Consider the following 12,756-nt stretch of genomic DNA (forward strand, 5'->3'; position numbering starts at 1 on the left):
AAACCAGGAACCATTACACAATTACATCACACAATTACAAAGCAGTTTTCACATAAATAAAGTTAGATGTAAAAAATTGGAAAAATATCAAGTGCTCATGGGTAGACTGAACTAATATAATAAAAATGACAATTCTACCTATATTAATCTAGTTATTCAGTGTCATACCAAGCAAACTGCTGAGAACAGAGCTAGAAAAAAAAATAACTAAATTTATCTAGAAGAACAAAAGGTAAAGAATTTTAAGAGAATTAATGAAAAATACAAATGAAGGTGGCCTAGCTGTACCAGACCTAAAACTATATTATAAAGCAGCAATCATCAAAACCATTTGGTACTGGTTAAGAAATAGAGTAGTTAGTTGATCAGTGGAATAGGTTAAACTCACAAGACACAATAGTCAATGACTATGGTAATCTAGGGTTTGATAAACCCAAAGACTTCAGCTTTTAGGATAAGAACTCATTATTTGACAAAAATTGCTGGGAAAATTGGATACAGATATGGCAAAAACTAGGCAACGACCAACACCTAACATGCTATACCAAGATAAGGTCAAAATGGGTTCATGATTTAGATATAAAGGGTGACTGATATTATAAGCAACTTAGGAGAACAAGGGATAGTCTACCTCTGAGATTTATGGAGAAGGAAGGAATGTATGGCCAAAGAAGAACCAGAGAACATTATGAAATTCAAAATAGATAATTTTATTTATATTAAAAAGTTTTCATACAAACAAAACCAATGCAGCCAAGATTAGAAGGGAAGCAGAAAATTGGGGGGGAAATTTTACATGCAAGATAAAGACCTCATTTTTAAAATATATAGAGAATTGACTCAAATTTATAAAAATACAAGCCATTCTCCAGTTCATAAATGGTTTAAAGATTATGAACAGATAATTTTCAGACAAAGAAAATAAAACCATTTCTAATCATATGAAAAAATGCTCTAAATCACTATTGATTAGAGAAATACAAATTAAGACAACTCTGAGGTGCCAGTACATACCTCTCAGAAAAAGGTAATGATATATGTTGGAGGGGATGTGGGAAAAGTGGGACAATAATACATTATTGGTGGAGTTGTGAACTTATCGAATCATATTGGAGAGCAATTTGGAGCTATCTCCAAAATGCTATCAAAATGTGCATACCCATTGATCCAGCAGTGACTCTACTGGACCTGTATCCCAAAAAGATCATAAAAAGGGTAAAGGATCCACATGTGTAAAAATATTTGTAGCAGCTCTTTTTTGTAATGGCAAAGAACTGGAAACTAAGTGAATGACCATTGGCTGGAGAGTGGCTGAATAAGTTATGGTATATGAATGTTATAGAATATTATTGTTCTATAAGAAACAATCAACAGGATTATTTCAGAGAGGCCTGGAGAAACTTACATGAACTGTCATACACAGTGGCAACAAGATTATGTGATGGATATGGTTCTTTTCAACAATTTCAGACCAATTCCAATGGATTTGTGATGGAGAGAGCCGTCTGCATCCAGAAAAAAGACTGTGGAGGCTGAATGGGAATCACAACATAGCATTTTCACTTTTGTTGTTTGCTTGCTTTTTGTTTTTTTTCTTTGCCATTTTTCCCTTTCTGATCTGATTTTTCTTGTACAGCATGATAAATGTGGGAATATGTATAGGATAATTGCATGTGTTTAACATATATTAGATTGCTTCTTTCTAGGGGAGAGAGTGGGATGGAAGGAAGGAAGGGAGGAAAAACCTGAAAGACAAAGTTTTGCAAGGGTGAATGTTTAAAACTATCTTTGCATGTATTTTGGAAATAAATAGCTTATTTTAAAAGCAAAATAAATGGGATGATGTTGATAAATTTAAAATCTTACACATGTTCAAAAACATCCACTTTACATTATAAGATGGGGGAAATTGTTAGATAGTTCATTTGAAAAATAACTAGAATTTTTAATATACAATCATGCACAGTCAGTGTAAGCCAACAGGATAAAATGCCAGCCAAGAAGGTGAATGTAATCTTCAGCTGCATTTAGGGTGTTCAAGAATAAGGAGATCAACTGTCTTTGACCAGGCCAGACAACATCTGAAGAATTATATTCTCTTTTGGGTATCCCATTTTAGCAAGGCCATTGATAAACTGGTAAGTGTTTGGAGCAGACTAACCAAAAAGTTTATTGAGTTCATACTATAGTATATGAGGACTGACAGAAGGATCTTGTTTATCCTGGAGAAGATAAGTTTCAATGGGCACTTACTTGCTTCTTCAGGTATTTGAAAGGTAGTAACATGGGAGAGAAATGAGACTTGGTCAGTTTGGAAACAGAGAATAGAAGTTACAATAGTACTATGCGTGGGTGGGGGGTGACCACCAAGGTCACTTGTTGCCAGTCTTATCTTATCCCAGGTCTTCAGACATCTCTGGCCACTACTTCATCAAGCAGCAGTTCATTGTTCCTTGGTAAAAAACAAAAACCACAAACTAATAAATCTTAAGTGGTTAACTGAAACTGATATCTTATATCATTAGCATCTCACCTTAAAGGAGAATACAGTCATCAGGACCTTGATAAGTGATAAATTCAGAAGGTTCAAGTTTTAGAAACAGACTGATCTAGGTCAGAAAATTTTTCTACAGGGCATACTGAAATGACATAAGCCAAATAAATGCATTCTAATTTCTCCTAAAGCCAATGCACTTCATGTTGCTGTGCTACTACCTAAAGTCACATGGGAATCTTTGTAAAGAATTCTAGCTTCCAAGAACATAGTATTTTTAAGATTAGAAAGTATTAGAAAGCCCAATTGTCTCATTTTTATAGATGAGGAAACTGAATCATAGAAAGGTTAGTGCCCCATGCAAGAGCATAAAGATAATAAATGGAAGGCTAGTATTAAAAGCACTCTAGTTAGACCTCTGCCTCTGTTTACAGTGTCAATTACCATTCTATTACTATTTGGTCTTCAAGGAGATTTTCTTAAGAAAATATATGGTGGGATGAAAAACATCAGATGATAATTGTTTTAGGATGATAGAACATACCTATCCAACTAAAGCAAAATGGTAAGCTTCAGGTTTGACTCACAATGGTGCATTTAAGTTCCTCTTCAAGGAAATAAATCTGGTGAGAAATAAAGAAGAGGTGTTAATGGGGAAATGGACTTTCCCTTTTAGCACCCCTACTTTAGAGTTAGCTACTCCACAGGGTTGTTGTGAGAACTAAAAGGACATATGAAAGGCTTTGCAAAAAATTAAATTACATGTGGATTTATTTTTAAATCACTGTCAGTGATATCTTAAAGGCCAATAAGCAAAGGAGAGGTACAGCAGATTTGGAGAAGGACAAATATTATCCTGATATCAAAAAAAAGGAGAGAAAAGAATCTGCAATCTACAGTAAATCTGACTTCAGTTCCTGGGAAAAATTCTAAACTAAATCATTAAAGAAGTGATTAGTGAACTTCTGGAAAAGAAAGTGATAAGTGCAAAAAAGCTGTGTTAATGAGAATACTGGAGTTATTTACTTTACCTTGATTTTAGCAAAGCATTTAAGAAAACATCTCACAATATTCTGGTGGAAAACAGAGAGAGACAAGGACCTGACAATAATAGAATTAGATGGATTTGACACTGCTTAAAAGGTCAAACTCAAAAAGTAATTATTACAGGTTCAATGTGAATATAGGAGGTTTCCAGAGCAGAAACCCCTGGGATCTGTGCTTGGTCCAATTCTGTTTAACATTGTTATGATTTGGACACATTATTATGATTTGCATAAAAACACAATTGGCATGCTTATCAAATATGCAAATATCACAAAGCTGATAGGTTCAACTCAGAGCCAGAATTCAAAAGGATACTGGCAGGCTTCCAGAAGTATTAAACACAAGGATTACAATATGCCCTGTAATGTTCTCTTGTCTCTAAATTATAATCCTTCTCTGGCAACAGATTTCTTGGGGAGCTTCTAGAGGTAACCTTGGCTTCAGTTCAGTTCAATAATCGCAAAATGCAGCCAAGAGTTAAAGTCCAGATCCTTTATTGTGTCCTTCAAAGACTTGAATTTTTTCCTGGGGTCTGGCTAGCTTTAATAGAGGCCTATCTCTCCCCTTGGTTCCTTGATGAGCTCTTGTCAGAATGTCTCCAGCCAGCTCCAGCCTTTCTTCCTCCCAATGTCTCCAGCCAGCACGAAGGTAGACATAGGAATGAATCAGATTCTGCCTCCGAGCGTGGGCTTGTGGGAGCTCCCAGAAGTCAATCCTAGTTGTGAATCTCCTGAAGTCCTCTCCTCTGAAGTCCTCTCCTCCGAAGTCCCTTGAATTTCTCCCAGGAAGTCCTCTCCTTGACTAAAACCTGACTCTGAATCCCTTCCTAGTCCTTTTATGTGCTCCCTAAAGGTGTGAAGTCTAATGTGTGGACCAATGAGTGAACTCCTTTAAAGATGTGAACTAAGTATATAAGTACCTTGTAATAATCCTAACATCTCCCCTTTTCTTTTGATTTAGAACATAGGGTGGTCACAACCTTGAAACAAGTATATATATATAAATCCATCAATATGGGAGGTATTACACATAATTACATAAATTACATAATCACATAGTAACATAATACATGAGAAACATATCCATAAGTCCTAGAAATAGTCCAAAAGGAATCCATTGTCCATTGGTTCTTGTGCCAGGAATCCAATAATTCCTGCAAGTTTTAAAGTCCTATGATAGTCTCATCTTGGGTTAGGGAATCCAATGATTCCTGCTAGTTTTAAAGTTCTTTAACAGTCTCCTTATCAGCCATGCTCTTTGAGTGTCAGATGTTTCTTAGATCTTCCCCTTTGTTTTGAGGTTTTTCTCCTTTTCTGTCTCTCTCCAGGTGCTTGTTGCCACCCATCTGTTTTCTTCTCCATTTGTTTCCTTCTCTGTCTGTAAAATACAAGCAAACCCTCTCTCCCAGGCAGTTAACCTATCTAATTTCCTTCTAGTTATCACTTTCTAAATCTCTTCTCATCATCTGGCAATTTCATTGGATCTGTTTTCACTGGACACTGCCCTATTGGTTTAAAAAACCTGTATTCTCCCCCAACCAAGAAACCACTCTCAAAGTAATCAAGTCCAACTCAAAGTAGCAGCTTTGTGCAATCACAATCAACTGCTTTTATACAAGAACTGTGATGAATAGTGGATTCAACTGGCTACCACACAAATAGGCTAGCTAGTATTTTATTACTCCAAAAGCACTTTAACAAGAAAAATATAAGTATGGCTTCTTATAGGAATGTTTAAACCTGGACTGCATGTACCAAGCGCATAGGCTGAATTAGGTTCTACAAGGAAAACTTTTAAGTATTCAAAAGTTAAGCAACAATTTGTAACTAAACTTTAATCCCAAAGGTCTCACATGACATCATGAAAAAAAATCTTGCACAGCAACTCAAAAAGTTTTATCTCTTCAATGTACCCTTAAACTGGAAGTCTGTGTGAATGGTACATTTTTATATCACTACTTATTTACTCACACTGCATCAACTACAAAAAGAATCCATCATCTTAAGTTAAAAAAAAACCAAAAAACTAAATTCCTCAAAACCTCTTAAGGTTTTCCCTCAAAGATATGTGTCCATTTAGAATATTTTTTTCTTTTCTAAAATTGCCATCACACATTCAAGCAAAGCAATTATATTTATTTTAGTATGCTTTTTACTTTCCAATTTACTTGCTGGCCTGTTCTAAGAGGAGTTTTAACATTGCATTTTGTTTAACTGATGCTGTGCATATAGCTCTACTGTGGACAAAACTCAAGGCTCTCCAATGTAATCTGTCATTTCCTCCCCAGAAGACACAAGTCAAGATATTATTTTTTTGGCCACTGCAGATTTTAGAAATTTGCAAATCAATGCAAAACAATAAAAATCAATAAAAATTAGAATTTCGTTTAAGGGAACACTGTAAAGTTAACAAATTCTTGGTATTACATGCCTTATATGATGTTTTAAACCATACAGATACACATCTATACATGCATCACTGTTACAAGACAATAAATAAATTTTAACAGCTAAAACATTTTAAAAATGCACTGAGCTTATGAAGGCTCAAACAAAACTTGTAATGTTCTGTACATGCTCCTGTCAAATGAAGGGATACTTCCTATACATCACTCTTCTTGAAGGTCAATGTTCTATTTCCTTTCATTTGACCTAGAGTGAATGCGAGACCTGGAAAAGGAATGAGAAGGCTTATGATTTCTCTCCCATGACGGTGATCTCTCCTTCTATCTCTTGAAAGAGACCTGCTCCAGCTCGAGAAAAGCTTCTTCTTCGTGGTGATCTGCGATGGGGTGGAGGACTTCTCCGATAATCATACCGTGAGCGACGACCCCAAGAAGGTGGAGGACCACAATTCCGACTTCTTTTCTCCCCATTTGACAGTTCACCCTTACCCAGCAATCACAAAGTGTTCTTCCATCTAGTTTTCTAACAGCATCGGCTGCATCTCTGGGTTCTTCAAATTCAACAAAAGCAAAGTCGGGAGGATTTCTTGCAACCCACACACTTTGGAGTGGCGCATAATATCCAAAAGCTCGCTCCAATTCTATTTTGTTGCCATTGTTACCAAGGTTATCTACGTAAACCTTACAATCCAGCGGACAACAGTCACGATGCATCTCGTTTGCTGTGGCTTAACAGCGGGGATACGACTCCCACCGCTCCACTGGGTTTTTCCCCGGCTCCTCCCGGCTCTGGCTCTGTCCCCGTGCAGCTGTTGCCTCTCTCCCCATCGTCCACAAAAAACGTCCGTGTTTGGGCGCCAAAATGTAATGTTTTGTTTTCTCTAAATTATCATCATTCTCTGTTTCTGTTTCCTGAAGGTCTCTGGGAGCATTCAGTTCAGTAATCACAGCCAAGAGTTAAAGTCCTTTACTGTCTCTTTCCAAATCTTATCTGTAGATCTTTTATTTTCTCCTTCAAGTCTTGTCTCCTTCACCTGGGGCTCGGCCAGCTTTCTGGAGGCCTTCCTCTCTTTTTGGTTCCTGAGAGCTCTTGTCCGAATGTCTCCAGCCTCTAGTCTTCCCAATGTCTCCAGCCAGCACAGAAGTCGAAGTGGGAATGACTCTGACTCTGTCTCTAAGAGTGTAGGATTGTAGGTTTCCCAGAAGTCAATCCTAGTTCTGAATCTCCTGGAAGTCCATGAGCAGGCTTTTACTTTAAACTTGTGAATATCCTGGACTTGCGAATCCACTGAATCCTGGCTGTGAATCTCCTCGAGCTTCTCTAAAGTTTTCCCGGGAAGTCCTCTCCTTGACCCAAAACAAACTGACTCTCCCCACTAAATCCTGGCTCCTTATATCCTCCCAGAGAATGGGCTTTTGGGTACTCCCTGGGCTTGTGGGAGCTCCTTAAAAGTATGCTCTCTTAAAGGTGTGAAGTCTAATGTGTGAACTAATGAGCAGACTTCTTTAAAGGTGTGAACTAAGTGCATAAGTACCTTGTAAGTATCTAACAATGCCCAGTGCTGCCTGAAGCAAATTAAAATATAATTAGGAAATATTTAACAAGATAAGTAAAAATATGATAAAACATTGATAATGTTATATTATAAAACCAAGTTAATATGGGTCCTCACAGGAATCTTTATATATGGTTTAGTAGCTTACATTTCTATTTGAGTTTGATGCCACTGAGCTAGAGCGGCATGGAATTTAATAAGATGAAATGCAAAAGAGGTAAGGCAAACAAAGTCTTATCTTTGAGGCTCCAAAAATGGGTTCATGAGGACTAGATGATAGAGGTAACATCAAATAGCAGTTACCTGAAAAAAATTTGGGGGCATGAGTAGAAAAGTAGATAGAAATTACAAAGAGGTTCATTTAGGCTTCATATTAGAAATGCCTCCTGCAAGCTATCCAAAAATGGAATAGTTTGCCTTAACAGGGATAGTTTCCCTTCATTGGAAATGTCTAAACAAAGAATGGATGAACATTTATTTGAGATTTAATGATGGTTGGGAATAGGGATGAGGGCTGTTTATTAGAGTAGATAACTGCTAAAAATGCCTTCCACATCTAAAATGTAATCATTCTGTGATTAATTTGGACCAATATTCAACTTATAAAAGGGTCAGAGAGAGTAGAAATATAATTCAGTGGGAGAATTTACAGTGATCTCCATTTGGCAAATTTTTGCTCAGTGTTCTAATTTTTGTAGACCCTGCTCTGCACAGTATTTCTGAAATATTCCAGAGCTTCTTGGAATCCACATAAAATGAGTACAGTGAAAAGAATGTTGAACTTGGAATCAGGAAAACCTAAGTTAAAATTTGGCTTACTATCTATGTAACTGGGCAAATAAATCTTCATTTCAGTTTACTCATCTGCAAAGAGAGATAATAATAACACCTCTCAGTGTAGTAGAGATGATCAAAGGAGATAACTTAAGTAAAGTTCTTGGCAAAACTTAAAGTGCTATGTAAATACAAGCATATCATCATGATTCAGTAAATTGGCTATTATCTAAGAACTGCTTAATTTTTAGTTCTTTTAATTCTTCATATTTATATTTCTACTAAGGCTAAATGAGCTAAAACAATGAGCTAAAATATTTCAAGCTAATTTTTAAAATTTAAAAAAGAAAAATCTCTACATTTCAGTTTTTTCTAATGGCAAGACTCATGCTAATAGTCTAATTAAGTAGATTCTGAATATTTGTGTTAAATTTTCAGAAGTTAGGTTCTTACTTTTTATATGATACACTAATTATGTCAATTCTTAAGTTATTGACTGACTATAGTCGTCTAAATCAAGCCAGAAGAAAATATTAAATGTCATATTACATAGATATCTTTGAAAATTATTCTTTCAGAATAGGTAGCAAATCATCTGAAGATTCCAGATAAAAGCAAAATGTAGAAACAGTGGGGGCAATCTATACAACCATTTATTAAGTATTTAGTTCACCCTATGCCAAGTACTTTACCAAGCAATGAAAGGAATACAAAAGGAAGACAAAAACATGTCATCATTCAGGAACCTCATCATTTTGCAGGATGGTAGCAGCCTTGATATTCATACCTCATTAGTATTTTTTGTCCCTCTTATTGGAGGGCAGAAGGAATAGCCCCTCCTAATTCTAATGATGATTCCATTAGGAGTTGCTTAGTTTATGAGCATTAATGTGTTCAAAGAACCTTATAGTAGTTCTTCAAGTCACACAACAATTGTTTGGGGGTTTTTCTTTGTTTTCTTAGAATCCCAGAATTTTGTAAACTAGTGTTCAATATGGACATCCTTTTAGTTCAGGCTTATGGTTGAGATTTAATGAGATGTCATAGAACTTGAATAGTTAATAGAAAGAGATTTACTTAGCCCTAACACACAGCAAGGATATGAAACAAAGATATTATGAAATATAGGTTTAACAAACATCTGTTTAGCAAGACAGAATATGGTGAATCTCATGGTCTCTGGAAATCTACCAAGTCAGAAGGGCCCTGATCTCATGCAAATGGGAACTTTTATTCCTATAGGTGAACGAAAAATCACATCAACCCTATTCAGTTTTGTCTGAATCTTCATGTCCCCATGGACAATAGCATACCAGACCCTTCTGACCTTCATACAAAATAGGCATGATAAAAAACAAAATTATGGACTTAACAGAAGCATTAGAGATTAAGAAGTTTTCTTGAAATCTCTTGTCTTCCCCATTCATTATTTTCTTTTATTTCTTTGCATTGCTAATTTAAGAAAACCTTATCTCTCTTTGCTATTATCTGGAATTTTGCATTCTGTATATCTTTCCCTTTTACTTTCTCTTTCTTCAGTTATTTTTAAAGCCTTATCAGACAGCCATTTTTCTTTCTTGCTCTTCTTTTTCTTTGGATTTTTAAAAATTTGCTATTCATAATATTATGAATCTTTGTCTATAGTTCCTCAGATAATCTATCTAACAGTTATAATTCCTTAAATCTGTTAATCACTTCCACTTCATCTTCATATGAGATATTATTTAGGTCATAGTTATATGGTTTGATGGTTTTTCTTACCTTCTTCAATTTGAGTCTGAATTTTGCAATGTCACTTATGATGTGAGCCATAGTCAGGTCCAGGTCTGCTTTTAATTGACTATATAACGTTTCTCCACCTTTGGATGCCAAGTATATAATAAATCTGATTTTAATATTGACTTATCTGGTGTATCCAGGTATACAGTCACCTTTTGGTTGTAAAAAAGAAAAAAAAATTTTTGCTTTGACCAAAAAGTTATGTTGACAAAACTCTATTAGTCTCTGCCCTGCTTCACTTTGTATTCTAAGATCAAATGTATGTGTTATTTCAATTATCTTTTGATTTCCTATTTTAGCATTCCACTTTTTTTTTCCTGAGACAATTGGGGTTAAATGACTTGCCCAGGGTTACACAGCTTGGAAGTGTTAAGTGTCTAAAGTGAGATTTGCACTCATTAAATAAGAAAAATAAAGATTAGAAAAGATGGAAATAATTTATGTTGAAGAGGCTATGAAAGGACAAGCACAGTAATAGAATGTTTGGTTTTTTTTTATTTTTTTGCAAAGGAATTAGGAGTAAGTGACTTGAACAGAGTTTCATGCAACTAGTTTTAGGTGTCTACGAATGGATTTGAACTCAGATTCTCCTGATTTCAGGGTTGGTGCTGTATCCATCATGCCACCTAGCTGCCTGCATTAATAGAGTATTGATGAAATTAGGAATTGGTACAACTGTTTCGAAAAAAAATTCAAATATGAAAAGATGGCAATCTTTCAAATATTTGAAAACATATCATCACCCTCATGGCTTCCCTCCTCTAGATAATCACTCCCAACTTTTTAATTCAAGAATTTTTAACCTTTTTTGAGTCATAGATCTCACTTTTGGCAGTCTGGTGAAACCTGAGAATCCCTTTTTCAGAATCAAGTTTTTAAATACTTAGGATTACAAAGGAAACTAAAAATTAGTGAAAATGAAAATATAATGTTTTCCTATCCAAGTTCACTGACTCCCTGAATCTATTTACAGACTCTCAGTGTTCTGGGTACTCCAGGTTAGAGATACCTGATGTAGCTAGCACTCATACATCATGATTTTCTGTCCCTTTAACATTTTAATCACACTTCATCTGGTATATTCCAAGCTGTACCATGTCCTTTCTAAAAGATGGCATCTACCATGGAAATATGCACTCCAAAAGACTAGACTAGTAGTACAGCCCCTAAGGTATGGGCATTTTCCCTGGGTGTCTCCCATACTTGGAACTTTCTCTTTCCCCAGCTTCCTCTCCTGGCTTCCCCAGATTCCTTCAAGTCCCAATTATAATCCTACCTTCTACAGGAAAACTCTCCCAATTCCTCTTAATTCTGCAGTCTTCTCTTAATTATTTCCTGACTATTTTTTACATAGCTTGTTAACATGTAGGTATTTGTAAATCGACTCCTTAGTTGGATTGTGAATTTTAAATAATTGGGACTGTCTTTTGACTTTCTTTGTACAGATTAGACAATTAATGGTCATTGACTATATTTAATTAATGCAGAATAAAAGTAGCTCCTTTCTTTTTAACTGCTGTACTGATTTATAGCGGTTGAGTTCAGTTAAAACCTCAGGCTGTTTTGGTTTTTTTTTTAATTCTTTACTGTCTTTCGAAAATCTTAGTAATTCTGCACTTCTCCCTTTCTAACATTGTGCTTACAAGTTTTGCCACTCTTTTGTATTTATCCTTCACTAGTTATTCTTCCATTTCATAATATTTTCAAAGATGACTGTCAAAAGTTTTCTTCTACATTCTCATCACCTTTTATAAACATTTTTGCCATTTACTTCTTAAAGGAAATGAACAATACTGCAAAAAAATTGTCATCTTTAGGCCTCCCATTCCTCTTGCCTGACCTTCCCTTTCAGAGATCAAGTTAATGGTGTCCTACCTTATCCTATTTCTGAATTTTTTGAGATGAGCTCTCCTAAAATCTAGGACATACATCAGATCACTTAATGTTTCCCTTTTTATCTACCAAAAATACCATCTCTGTTTGATGATATGGCCACTGCTTCCCAAGGTTCTTGTCATTTTTATTTTGTCTAAAAGTACCAGCCCTTTAGAAGGGCATAAATAGTAAAAGTTGATTTTAATTTTCCCTTTCATACTAGAGAATATTTGAACTTGAAGTATGAAAAAGAAAAGAAACTGCTCTGTGCCTCTATTTTTACATTTAATTGCATCTAACAAAGATTTATGAACTACCTAAGCACAACGCATAAAGGAGGCAATGTATTGTACATAGAGTACTGGGTTTGGAACCAAAAAAGGATTCAGTTGAATGCAATTTTTTTCTGATTTTATTAGAAGAAATAGAGTTCACTGGGAAAACAAATTAACCCAATAGGCTGAAAAACCTAGACTATACAAATGATTCTCATTTATATAAATTTAGAAAACTAACTCACTTTTGTTACAAAGCTGTTGCATGTGATCAAAGCAATTTCCCCATGTTTGATTGGGCTCCATGTTTCTAGAAAACTGGAAGAAAGAAAGTAAATTTTGTCTCCAGGTCCTAACTTGACAATTCAATTAAGATTTATTGATAAAATACTGCAACAAGTTAAAATGTATTGTCCTTATTGAAGAATCAATAAGTAATTTTCTGTAATATTTTTAGGCACTGTAAATGAGATCTTTTAATATATGCTCATGTGATGGCTAAATCTGAGGGAAGTAAGGTGCCTATGGTAATTTGTGAGACTAGAATATGAT

The 12,756-nt window shown here is 35.3% G+C and overlaps 1 pseudogene; it reads right to left on the minus strand.

The window, feature by feature from the left end:
• Positions 1 to 5,927: 5,927 nt before the first annotated feature.
• On the minus strand, positions 5,928 to 6,715 carry LOC141547069 (serine/arginine-rich splicing factor 3 pseudogene; annotated as a pseudogene).
• Between the last annotated feature and the right edge of the window lie 6,041 nt (positions 6,716 to 12,756).

Source organism: Sminthopsis crassicaudata, chromosome 6 (assembly GCF_048593235.1).
Source record: "Sminthopsis crassicaudata isolate SCR6 chromosome 6, ASM4859323v1, whole genome shotgun sequence".
Taxonomy (NCBI): domain Eukaryota; kingdom Metazoa; phylum Chordata; class Mammalia; order Dasyuromorphia; family Dasyuridae; genus Sminthopsis; species Sminthopsis crassicaudata.